This window comes from Nelumbo nucifera, chromosome 5 (genome assembly GCF_055504915.1).
Source record: "Nelumbo nucifera cultivar China Antique chromosome 5, China Antique-T2T, whole genome shotgun sequence".
Classification (NCBI taxonomy): domain Eukaryota; kingdom Viridiplantae; phylum Streptophyta; class Magnoliopsida; order Proteales; family Nelumbonaceae; genus Nelumbo; species Nelumbo nucifera.
Window position 1 is genome coordinate 62,729,967 of NC_142653.1, and position 14,126 is coordinate 62,744,092.

Genomic DNA, 14,126 nt, shown 5'->3' on the forward strand with positions numbered 1-14,126 from the left:
AAGCAAGCCAAGTACGATAGACACCGTTCAACATATTTTATTTGATCCAGCATTTTATCATTTCATCTTGCATATTGATGATTGAGGGAAAATCTATGGTACCGGAAAGACATGGTACAGGAAAAGCTTTGACCAATCAAAGCGTCCCCAATAAACTTTTCCAATATTATATCTTTCTGGTATCTTAGTCGAAACCTTTAATTAAAGGCATGCAATGATTTGAAATAGTTTGTAAAACAAACTTAATCAAAGATTGCAAACCAACCTAAGAGAAACATATGACAGTCAATATATTTATTTTAGTTCCAAATTTATCCAAAATGAATTTCAAGGAAACAACTTTATTTTTCCTCCAAAATCCAAGTTAAGCGAATCTCCAAATATTTAGGCTATGTTTGGTTTGAAGGAAAATGCAGGAAAAGGAAAGGGAAAGACAGGGAAACCAAAATCCAAGTGTATGTTTGGCGAAAAAGTACCTATTCCATAAGTACTTATTAGTGTTTGAAGGTCTTTTTACAAACCATTTATACTTATTTTAAGTATTTATTTGTGTCTCAGTGTTTGGTGAGCCGTTTATTCCATAAGTAGTTATATTTGCAGAAATGATAATTATAGCCCCAACTTAACAAAGGCATATATATTGAGTTTCACACACTTGAAGATGTGAGAGTACTAAGAAATTTGTTGTTGCTCTTGGAGTTTGAATGGAGTAGATGATAGGTTTCTATCGCCCTTTAATTTGAAAAACAGAGCAGTCCCTGAAAATTACAGAAATATTTGGGGACATTTTTGTCTAAAAAAAAAGAAATAAGTATTTGTTGAATAAGCACTTAAAAAAAGCCACCGCTCCTTGCTTATTTTCAAAACACACACTTTTTGTGAGCGTTTTTGCGAAATAGGAATTAAGCACTTATTATCCATTTATTGTATGGTGCCACCATTTAAAATAAGTACTTATTTTTAAGTGTTCCCAAACAAGGATTACGCCTGTTTGTTTCCTCTTAACTCTTATTTCTTAAGAAGAAAATAGGTTTTGTTTATTTTTATCTTATCTCTTATAGTGGAATCTTAAACTTTTTTTTTTAATAATACCCTCAATACACAAATAAAAGTTCTCATATATGGGGTTAAAATGGACATTTGATCATTTTTAGAACTCAAAACAACATTCTCTACACTCAGAGTTTAGAGAAAAGAAAAGTTCATTAACCGATATATTTCTTAATGTAACTATTGCACTTTCAAATGTTAGACATCACGAACAAATCGTAAAACACTGCAAAAAATTATGCTAAGAACACAAGTGTGCAAATAAAATATGCATGCCATTATTCTATAAACATCTGACCGAGACACATGTATGAAACACTGGTATATTCACTCATGTTCAGTAAAAAAAAAAAATCTGGTATTTAGTGTTAGCATAGTTAAACGTTGAAATTTCTTGATTATATCAGAGAAAACGTGCAGTCTAAGGCGAAGGTTGACCTAAACACGGTAGATTAACTCATATTCAATGGAATAGCGTGTAGCCTCATGAGCTGACCGTAATGCTAAAAATTTTTACAAATCTTCTCTTCATTTCTTTTTAAATTTTTTATCACTTTTTTCTTCTTTCACATAAATTGCCTGTAGTTTAATATAAAACCGAAATGATATAACCCGATACTACTTTCTTTTGGTATTTAAATGACCCGATACCATGAGTCACTACATATTAGTCCAAATAACACTCATTGGTAATTCTAAAATCATTTATTAGTTTAATTAGTTTTTAAGAAAATTATGGTCCAAATAACTAGGTCCATTTTTCAGTCAGATGATCTTAAGGGTCGACCTTAATCTAGCTGCTGGTTCATCTCTCTTCTAACTCAAATTAAAATGGAAACGGGAAGAAGAAAAAGGGAATCCCCAGTCAATTTAAATTGGGTCGGAGCTAGTTTAATGGCTGTGTTTCAAGAACTGAGAGACCCACATATCCAAGTCTACGCAGATATATACTTTTATAATTTGTTTGTTTATTTATTTATTTTTTCTTAATTTTTTTGGTTGATTCAAAACATGGAGAAGACCTGGCCTACTACTGTCTTTCATTCAATTGTTTTATCATTCAGACACTGAACCCTATTATTTTACCCAGAAAATCCACATTATAAACAACCCAAAACCTGGCTTATTTGTTCAGAAAACAGATGGGTTATCATAGAAGATCTCTCTTCAGAATTGTTGCCATTCTCCTCATCCTAGTTTCAGTACTTTTCCAGACGCTTGTGGCGACAAGGCTTCTGGACGGAGATACAGTTCTTCAGCTTCAGTCCCTCCAGCGAGGCCCACTGCCACCTTCTGGGCGTTCAGGATGTACAAACAGACCCAACAATGGCGGTGGCATCTGTCCACCAATCAAATCCAAGAAAGTTGCAGGTCATGTCCTTGTTGCACCACCGGTGTTTCCCGGTGTGGTTTTCGACTTCGGCACTGCTGTTTCGGCCGATAACGAGACTCGCCATGAACACGAGGTGTCTTGATATCATCATGATATATTCGATCTATTCCAATACCCAAATGTTGAAGATGAAGAAAATTCAAAAGATCCTACAGAATTATCATCATTAATTCGTTGTATTTCGCTCTCTTTTATTTTGATTCTTTCCTTGGCCCTATCAAAGAGTTGGGCGTGTTGTTAATCGGTTTTGATTTATGTAATTAATAGATAAGTGTTTCATTTAATTAATCAGTTTAGGTAACAATGCCAACACCCAAACACAATACTGCTCAAAGCACTGCCTAGTTAGTAGTATAAGTTTCAACAAAAAGAAAGTTTCATGTCAAAACGCCCATATTGGTGTTTTGACATAAAATGGCATTACAACATTTAAGCCCGAAATGGCAATTAATGAAAGTAACCAAACACAACCTGACTAAACCTGGTTCCAGAAACCGGTAAAACAAGGAACACTCTAGCCAGCTAGCTAGACTCCCCTTCTGATTCTTGTATCATTTTGTCTGCATACACTAAGGTTATGTTTGGTTTGAAGGAAAAGGTAGGGAAAGGAAGGAAAAGGTAGGGAAACCCATACAAGGTTTATAAAGGTTTCTTTATCTTTCCTTTCCTTTCCCTACTTTTTCCTTTAAACCAAACACAGCCTAAAAAATCTATACACAATGCATATTTTACATGCATGTATGATTTTCTTGGTAGAATTTATGTACGAAAATATGCACATAAGCATGCAATATGATATAACATCAAACTCTGCAATGTATACAAATATAGATGAATATATATTACAAGCATATTCAATGTTGATCGGTAAAGCACATAATCTACATCAAAACAATACAAGCTTCTGATCTGGTTAAGCTGATGAAGTTTGGTTTTAGTTTATAGACATTTCCGGTTTGGAAGGTTTGTGCCACATGAAGGCCCAGAAGGGGGTACTGGGCCTCTTTGGAGGGATTGAAGCTGAAGCACCCAGTGATCACCATCAAGAGGCCGCGCAGCTACAAGAGGCAAGAGAACTGAAAGCAAGATGATCAGAGTGATTGAAACTGTCAACAGATTTCTTCTGCAAGTGCTCATTCTTCTGATGAACAAGTTAATTAGCTTTTCTTTGGTACAGGAAATGAATCAAGTATATATGGATGGATTTAATGGTGCTTAATTGGAGTGTAGGATGATGAACAACTGAAACAAGAGAATGCATATATATAGATATAGATCTGTTGGGTTTTTAGAAAACTGGGTCTAGTCTAAATATTGACTACTGAAACAGAGAGAATGGTTAGGGGCTTAAGATCATTTCCTCGTTTTCAATCCTACTGAACGCGAAACTCTTGACCCCAATCGATCAATACGACCAATTAATACACAATTTTGTTCTCTCTTTGAAAACTTTTCAAATATTTGGGTCAGTTTGTGTAAAGGTTGACCACGCGCTATATATTTCCATGTTTTTGTTCTCTTTAATTAACATGACTCAGTCCGGATTTTCATAATCGAGATCAAACATGGTTTAGTGTTTTTCAATTAAAATTTCATCAGAAAAAATTGTTTTCGTTAACTGGAAACCTAGCTACTTCAGCCTATTCGATCAAATTGAATCTGATTTATAAGATTTATATAACACTAATTGGAATATCAGATTAATTCAGATGTTATAAATATTCTTAAAATTAATTAAAAGGAAAAATCTATGATGCGAAAAAGACATGGTATGAAAAGAGTTTTGATTAATTAAAACCCACCTTAATTTTGATAAATAACAATTAATTCATTACCGCACTTATAATTCCAGTTGATTGATTAGAAGTTTTTCCAATATCATGAGTCTTGTCGAACCCCAATTGAAATGTTGGGTCAAGGTCAGGATTGGACAGGAAAGCTTGTAAAGAAAATCAATTGAAAATGCCCTCAATTTTTAACTAATTAGGATTACATTGACCAGCGAGATGACTTATTTTTTTGAAGTCTGATAGCCATAAGGCTTTAATTAATAGTGCTCAACAATACAATCCTCAAGAAAGATGGAGTAAAATGAACTGAGCAACAGAAGAATGATGAGATAAGAGCTTTGCAATCAGCAAAATGAACTGACCAGCGAGATGACTTAGAATTGCGATCTGGTTATAAATCTAACAGTTATTCATGCCGGATTAGCTTTGAGCCCCATTAACATTTTGTGATTTTTAAATTTTTAAAATAGAAAATACATATGAAGCTATTTAAAGCTCATCAACAGCCAATTTAGGGCCCTTTTGGTATGTCTTTCCGTGCGATCTTTCGGCTGTTTATAATCTGGGAAGATCGAAAGCCGTCTATTTTCATTTGGCATGCAGAAGATCTAACTGCCAAAAGACGAGATACCGAAAAGACGCGAAAAGCCCATTTTGGGCTGATTTCGGGAAGTTCCAAATAAAGCTTTTCGCGTCTTTCGCATTTTAATCCCGCACGAAAAGGCCCGAAACGATGCACAGAAAAATGCGCGTCTACCAAACGGTCTTCGGGCTGCCCAGATCTTATGTCAAAAAGCTCAATGTGTCCTTTGACTTTCAAAGCTAGAAGATCTTCTCAAAAAGACTTGCTAAATGGCCCATTAGTTAATAAACTGAATGTAACGAGACATAGGAGTATTCATGAGTCGGGCCAGGCCAGGCTTTGTACCTGTGACAAGGGATATACATTGCCTCGGGTTCTAGGCCTAAAACATAATCTTGGGCCTGTGCCTGACTTTGGGCATATAATATGGATATGAAAATGAAAAATATGGATACAAATAATGCATGGATAACGCTTTGAAAACACATAGATACAAATGAAAATAGGGAAAATGCTTGGATAGGCTAGGGAAATACATGCAACTTTCATAGATACATTAATAACACTAAATTTAAGGTCAAAATAGCCACACCACAAATAATATAAAAACATATGAAAATTTATAGATTAATGATATATAATAAGAAATATATTACAGCTAATATAGAGGGAAGCATAGATGTCAAATAATTTTAATTGATAATGCATCAATCAAGAATCCAACACACATATTATGTATGTGTTTGGAACCATGGGTGATTATTCACTAAACATTTGTACTTGATTTGTTTGCAAAACCAAAGAAAGCAGTAATGAAGCCATTTATTGACACTTAGGCACCACTAGGCGCCATTAGACACCACATCAGCAAAACATTGAATAAACGCCTACCCGATGGGAGAAGCGCTAAAATAAAGCTTCCCCCAACGGTAGGCATGCACATAAATCAAGGCCTTCTTTTGCAATTTCTATGTGTACAAATCCACATAATGGGGGAATGTTGAAGTGGTGCCTATGTTGCAACGCTTATTCAATAAACGTCCACGATTCCAAACACCACCTAGATAGATTTTTACAAATTAATGCATGCACAAAATTATTATTTTGTTATTTTCTATTTTAAGTCCAAGGCACAAAATATATGCAACTATTATATTTTAATTATTATATCAATTCTTTTTCACTTTAATATTTTTACTTTTTAACATTAACAAAAAAATCAAGTAAATATTAAATTCATAAATGTTTGGTGAACACTATGTTCATTTTTGTAAACAACAAATATGTTATCAAAATTTAGATCATATGCAAATTTATAATTTTCAATTACTAATATAATTATTTCATTATCAATATTTCTATTTCTATATTCTTTTTGAAATAAAAATCATTTTTTGATATAAATGTAGATTAATAATTTAATAGATTCAATTTAATATTATATTCTTGAATACTTATAAACAATATTTATTTTTTGAAATAATAAATATGTTATTATTTAATGTAAATTAAAATAATAATTTATGATTTTTAAAAATATATAAAAATTGTAAGATACTTATCATGTACAAATTTATAAATTTTAAGTACTAAAATAATTATTCTACTATTAATACTTTTATATAAATTTCTTGAGATTAAAAATCATTTTTAGATAAATGTGAATTTGATAGATTATTTATTCCATTAGTTTACAAAGTATCAACTTTGAATGTCATTCTTTTTAATTTTTAGTTGTTGTTAAAAATAAACATATGCATTCTACCATGACCCATCCCATATTAATAAATTCAACTCATAATGCATAATTACATATACCTTACAACAACATTATACAGGTCAAGAAGGGTTGAATTCACCCCAAGTACCTTAACTATACTCATAATCCCATGGCCCATCCCGATAGGCCATATCAAAACATACACATACAACTCATATATATATATAGAGAGAGAGAGAGAGAGGATAGTCTGGTCATAAAATGATTATGCATGATGATCATCATGTATGAATTCCTCCATTCTAGAAGCAAAATATATCTTAGAAAGAAGAGTCATTAATGGTTTATCATGCATGAACCATTCCATCATGTTTTATCATTTTGAGGATCACTGAGGCATACCTAATTATATATATATATATATAGAGAGAGAGAGAGAGAGAGGATAGTCTGGTCATAAAATGATTATGCATGATGATCATCATGTATGAACTCCTCTATTTTAGAAGCAAAATATATCTTAGAAAGAAGTCATTAATGGTTTATCATGCATGAACCATTCCATCATGTTTTATTCATTTTGAGAATCACTAAGGCATACCTAATTTTATATATATATATATATATAGTGGTAACCAAAGGAAAATGTATATCGAGTTACTTGATTGATGCATTACTTCCTTCATTTTCAACACAATGGGACGAACCCTAAAAAAAAATGCCACCTCCATTCTATTGCAACAGATCTCTCTCTGGTTGGATCCTACATCATTTTGGCTAAAAGGGTAGAGTGGCTACACTATTGCAATGACATACTAGGATCTTTTCACAAAAAAAGGCTTCAATGTTGTCAGTGGCAAAAATTCATCGACTTCCCCGACCCAATGGGATCAGGGATGGGGATTGCTCTGGTGGGGCAGGGACGAGGATTAATAGGAATCCACGATCGGAGTCAGGGTCAAGGATGGGGATAGAGGTCCCCACCCCACCCCAACCTCAATTATATATATTAAATATTATTATTATATATAATATTATTTATATTATATATATATATATCAAAACATATATAAAATATTATTTATATTTTATAATTTTTATTTATTTTAAGCAAATTTATTTTCAAAATATAGTGTTATTTAAAAAAAAATTCAAGGATTCAGGTCCTCATCGAGGATTGGGGATGGAGGACAACTTTTATCCCCAACAGGGAACGGAGATGAGGATTAATTTTAGAATTGGAGTCGGGGCGGGGACGTCGCTGCCATTTGTAAAATTCCTGCATATCCAATAGATTACAGAGTTCATCGGGAGGATCTTCAAGAAAATTTTCAAAAATAGTACTGACAAGAGTATAATCAAGAAGAAACAGACCTCAATCTTTGCATTAGCCAAAACAGTTTCACTAAAAAAAGTACAATTAAATAAGAGAAATCTAATTATTTACGGTATCCTCAAGCCTCAGCAGAGCTAAATCACGTTGAAAGGAATGCAATTCATTAATTACATCCCCACAACCATCCCTCCAATCGGTTTATGCTCAAAGTTTTTAGTATTTGGTTTGTAAAATAGTTTCCATTGTGTTACTTGTAAACCAGTTCTATTTGCCTATTCTGCAATATCTTGTTTTTCTCCTTTGATAGATAGATTAGAATCAAAAAAGAATTGCATTAATAAATAGCCTGTGACAAAGCAATATAGTTTTTCCAATATATTGACAACTCTAGAAGTGCTTAAGTAATCCAATGAAAATAATTGACAACAAATTCACTCACTTTAAGTTAATTCAGATATCAAACATATTAATCATTCAGTAATGGTTTCGGAGATCTATATGCCCGGTGCTATATAACAGGAGGATCCTGCTTCAGAAGCCACCGTTGACTGATAAGCAGACTCACCAACAATTTGATCAAGTGCAAAGTCGATGAGTTTTGATTCAAAGTCCATGTCCAGAAGAATGTTCCTTGATTTGATATTCCTATTAAGTGTGGATGAAGGCAAACCAGTCCTTGGGCAGCTCCTACAACAATCTTCAATCTAATACTCCATTTTAATTGAAAGTCTGATCTACATATCAAATTTCCTAAACTCCCTCTTTGTATAAATTCATATACCAAGAGAAGTGAATCATCATAATAGAAAAAAACCCAAAAGCTTTGTGATATTCTTATGCCTGATCTTTGCTAAAGTCTTGATCTCAGCCTTCAAAGTTTTCGAAGATTGACCTCTTACACTCTTTAACTTCTTAACAGCTCCACCATTACATATTGCACCTTTCTCGTCCATTCCCATTATCAAGTCCTGTTCAGTAATGGATATCAACAGACCTTTCTCGTCCATTCCCAGATGAGATTTCTTCTTGGAGGAACGGTACATTACAAAGAAGCCAACAACAACCACAAGAGAGACAGCAAAAGCAATGGATATCAGCACAAATGTCAATTTGTCTGGCCCCTCTTCTGAGCAAGAATTGGGTAAAATCCAAATCCACAAAGGTCTAGATTTCCCTGAAGGAACGAAGCTAGAAGACCAGATATTAGAAAGTATGGGACCCTACCTGAGAGCTTATTGAAGGAAACATTGAAAAGGGCAAGCTTTAGGTTCTGTAGCTCTTGTGGAATTGGTTCAGTGAGATTATATCGGAGAAATCCAGGTAGGTCAACATCGGCAATTCCGCTAGAGAATACGGGATTTCTCCGCTAATCTTAAGCAAATAGAAAGTCTTCTACGTAAAAATAAAAACAAAACTTCACTCTAATTAGATCAAGAAAGGAAAACTATATTAAAACCAATGTCTTGATTAGTAATAAACATATATCAAAACCAAACTAAACCAACAAAGAAAAATAAATATAAAAATCAACATCAATTCAATCTCTTCTATCACTTAATTCCCCAAAATAAAATAAACAAAACAATGAAGATAAAACAAAAACCCAGAAACCATTAAACCTACGAGAAAGAGAAAATGAATAAATCCTCTATCCCAATAAATTGGAACTCTCAACAATGAAAAAAAATCGAAGCTTTCGAGAACCCAAGTGTACAATGGTGGTGCCGTTGAAGAAAATTGAAAAACAAGAAAACATACATTGGGCTGGAAAACCGAAATCCATGAAGAAATCCCACATTATATATATATATTGAAAATCCCAACCAGGAGGAGAAAACGGAAGCTCCTAATGAACTGTACCTGTACGCTAGGGGCTTTTCTTCACCGTGATTTCATGAAAGAATTCATCTCCCTTTTTCATTTAGAGAGAAGACGGTTTCATTCACCTATCATAAATTCGCTAGAGGGTCAAGAACTTATAAGTTAGAATACGTTTCAAAAAAAAAAAAAACTTTAATCATAAAAAGGAAACTAGGTATTTCCAACAATAATAAAGCATTAATTAAAATGAATTAAAACTGATATTAAGCAGGTGAAAATTGAACGGAGGACAGAGAAAGGTGAACGGACCTCACCCCCCCCCCCCTCCTTTGGACCCTTTCAACATAAAACAAGGTCCTTTTTTCCCCGTCATCTTTTGCTGCACTTCATCATAATCTTATCCATAGCCGTGTCCAAATCCATGATCAAGCCCTTGTCAAGAACCCTAAGTGCCGTATTGCAGAAAATTGTATTGCATGAGCAGAGGCGAGAGAGAAAACTTTGGCCACTAGAGAACTTACCCATTCACAAAGAAACACATGTGAGAAAGAAGGAATAGAGAGAGAGAGAGAGAGAGAGAGGAAGTGTGAAGAGAGAGAGAGAAGTAGGTAGAGAACAGAGGAAGAGTGTGAAGAGAGAGAAAGAGAGAGAAGCGGGCAAGAGAAAGGGGGAGCGAACCTGAGAGCGGGGTAGAAGAGGAAAGAGAGAAATGGGGTGGGAGAGTCGCACATGCGTAAATTAGGAATGTTTTCGCATGCTGACTTTATTCTCCACTCGTGTAGATTCCATTTACTCTACGCTCAGGCCATCCACGAATCATCATTTCATATATATATATTGATTGTTACAGACGAAGACAACTAATTATCGACAAAAAGGTCAAAACATAATATTCCAAGCAACGAATATGATAGAGATGTACGAGAAAAAACTTGAACAAAAGATATGAGGAAAATAATGGTTTGTCTAAGTCGACAAACCCAACCCAACAGTATAAATATTTGGGTTCGTTGACAAAATGAACCCTAGAAACTTTAACTTTGAATATTCAATAAATCAATAAATAATTGAAATAGGTAGTTTCTTACCCCATATTCGACCAAAAATTGAACAAGTTACCTTCTTCAGTGACGACGAAAAAAAAAAATAAACTCCTTCCACCTATGACCACAGGGAGTGAAAACTTCTACTCTGAATAAGATGTAAATAATCAGCAAATATTACGGTTCCTTCGTCTATACGACTCACCGTTTCACAATGAGATTTCATCAAGAACTTTGATGGAAAAGAGTCCTTGGTGAGACCAGAATGATATTACAAGTGTTTACTAAAAATCTAACATTTGGTATTTTCCTATTTGGGTGTAGGATGGCCATTTTGGTCATTCTGAATAATTCATTGCGTGCTGCTAGACTTAATGCTTAGGAAGGAGTACAAATACACAAATATGTACAGTACAAATACATACAAAATATACAAGGGTGGTATTTGTACTCCTTCCAAACTGAACCTAACGGAGTATTTTGGTAAAATAACACCTTTTATCAGCCGAGATAAGGGATAAGGGGGTCTTTGTCTAATGACCAAAGTTCAGGGGTCTTTGTCGCAAGAAAGGTATAGGGGTCTTTGTCACTAATTCCACATTACACGGGGGTCGGGGCCTTTGTGATGAGGGCAAATTTGGCCCTCCAGTGAAATTGTGACACATGGCACCTCGTGACGACTAGGCGACACCCAGGCAATAATTTACCAAGTTGGTGTCCCACCCGGGCACCGGCCTGGTCAGCTTGGCGCTGCCTGGCGCGACCTGGCGCGGCCTGCGCGACCTGGCCGACCTGGAAGACCTAGCCGACCTGGATCAGCCTGACGCACAACCCGACCTAGCCAACCTGGCAACCCATAAGACGTGCCCACTGATAAACTCGGCATGCATACCCCACGATCCGATAAACTCAGTAGCTCACCAAGGAGCTCGCCAAGGAGCTCGGTAGCTCACCAAAGAGCTCGCCAAGGAGCTCGGCATCTCACCAAGGAGCTAGCCAAAGAGCTAGGCAGCTCTCCAAGGAGCTCGGCAGCTCTCCAAGGAGCTCGGCAGCTCGCCAAGGAGCTTGGAAACTCTCCAAGGAGCTGGCCAAGGAGCTCGTCACCAAGTAGCCACTAGGGAGCTCATTGCCATAGGCAGCTCACCACTTGCAGGGTAGCTCGGTATAGAAGAGCAGTTTGGCATATCACAGGAAGATCTCCTGCCTGACAACTGTACCTGACGGATCAAGTGGCAGCGCCCATATCTCTTGCCAGGCGGCGTCGTGTCTGCCGTCTCTGAAAAGCATGACACGCCTGATGAGTCTGTACCCTGTAGCAGCAGCCTGCACCTACCACCTCAGTCCTGGCAGTAATGACTAGGGCAGTGGCGGTTACGCCTGATGTGACTGGGCACTGCTATATAAGGACTCCAACCCCCAAAGCCAAGGGGGGGAGAAGGGAAAAATGGAGGTAATCCCTGTTCTCTAGCTCTCTCATTTCTCTCCAAGCTCTCTGCAATCAGAATGCTAACTTAGGCATCGAAGAGTCTCCGTTGGGTAAATACCCCCGGGTCCTCTGATTCAGTTCTCGCAGGTTCCTCAGCTCCCGCCGCCTACAAAGAGGAGGAAAAGATGGAGTTCTCGCAGGTCTCTCAGCTCCCGTCGCCTACAAAGGAGAGGAGATCACCTCATGCAGAGGGCAGTCGGGTTTCGCTGCACCAGGGAGCTCCACCATCCTCTGAGTTACAGGCCGCCTAGGAGTAGGTCAAATGACGAGTCCACCAAGGTAGCTCACATCAGGGAGCTCGGCATAGTTCTCCCCAGCTCGGCCTAGTACTCTCCAACTCGGCATAGTTCTCCCCAGCTCGGCCTAGTTCTCCCCAGCTCGGCCTAGTACTCCCCAACTCGGCATAGTTCTCCCCAGCTCGGCCTAGTTCTCCCTAGCTCGGCCTAGTTCTCCCCAGCTCGGCATAGTTCTCCCCAGCTCGACATAGCTCTCACCAGCTCAGCATAGCTCGGGCAGCTCGGCATAGCTCTCCCCTAGGCAGTTCACCACCAGGGAGCTCCACCATCCTCTCCTGGGAGCAGGTCAAATGACAAGGTACTTAGCCAAAAAAATTGATACATCACAAAAATTGGTACGTGACCAGAAACGGTTACATCACTTTGTAATTTACCCATTTTGTTACTAATTGGTACTCACTTCTCACCTTCTCCTTCATTAACAACTAAAGAATGACCCCATACTAAGTTCGAGGCTAGTATTTTTTGATAATTTTTATTTTCTTTAAGCAAAACATGTATAACTTTTATTATTATTTTTATATTTTTTAAAGATTATTTGTATTGTAATATTTAGTTAATTAATTATTGTTGTTATTATTAAGTATTTAATTAAATATTTATTAATATAATAATTATTATAATTAAAATCTTTATCGTAAAAATTTAAAGATTAATCAAAATGTAATATTTACTTAATTATTTTATTAAAGATTTAATATTATTTTTAATTATTAATGGTGATAATTATTTTCTTATATTCTTATTAATAATCAGTATTTAATTACTGAGTATTGTTGTTGGGAAAATTTATGATGTGGAAAAGATATGGTATGGAAAGATTTTTGACCAATCAAAACCCACCCATTAATTTTGATAAATAACACTTTATTCATTACCATGTTTATGATTCCAGTTTGTTGGTATACTAAATTCTTGTAATTTACATAACTTTAATGCATAATCAAATTTTAAACCATAAGGCTCTTAACTAAAATTAAAATTAAAATTTATTTGACTGAAAATAACCACTTTGATAGATTTTTTAGGAGTGGATGAGCCCACTTCTGGGATGTTGTTCAATTAAATTTTAAGATGTCATATGTTTAATTAAATTTTATGGATAAACATGTGTTAAGCTAATAAATAACTGTATATTGAAAATGTTTGGAGTGAAACTACCCACTTTTTTAATCTTATTTCTTGAATTAACAGGATGCCACGTGTCTTAAAAGGGAAGGACTCTAGCTTGACGACCTTCGTTTAATATAGATTAGAGAATGACCCCCGTACAAAGTACGGGGTAATTAAATGTGTGCATAATTTAGTTTGAAGTTTACTATTTAGTTATCAAAAATTAAATTAAAAAAAAAACTAATATGGGTCTTGCATCTTTATAATTGACAATCTATTCTGACCTATTTTATTTGAAAATCATTATTAATTTATGTTTTTTTTAGTTTGATTTAAGATATTAAATGAGATCTGTTGTTGCTCGATCTAATGTGGTGCACGAACCGAGGAAGGCAATCAGATAATCCTTGCCAATAGGGCAGAGCCGAGGTGGAAGGATGGATTGCGCTTCAAGACCTGTGATCAAGAAAGGGAGTCAGAGGCCCGAGGAGTTAT

The 14,126-nt window shown here is 35.7% G+C and overlaps 1 long non-coding RNA gene across 1 annotated transcript; it reads right to left on the reverse strand.

The window, feature by feature from the left end:
• Nucleotides 1-8,184: 8,184 nt before the first annotated feature.
• On the reverse strand, nt 8,185-13,085 carry LOC104589036 (uncharacterized). Its single transcript, XR_016076052.1, has 2 exons — nt 10,003-13,085; nt 8,185-9,818 (listed from the first exon to the last, which is right to left on the reverse strand). It is a non-coding gene; the product is annotated as an uncharacterized LOC104589036 (long non-coding RNA).
• Nucleotides 13,086-14,126: the final 1,041 nt, after the last annotated feature.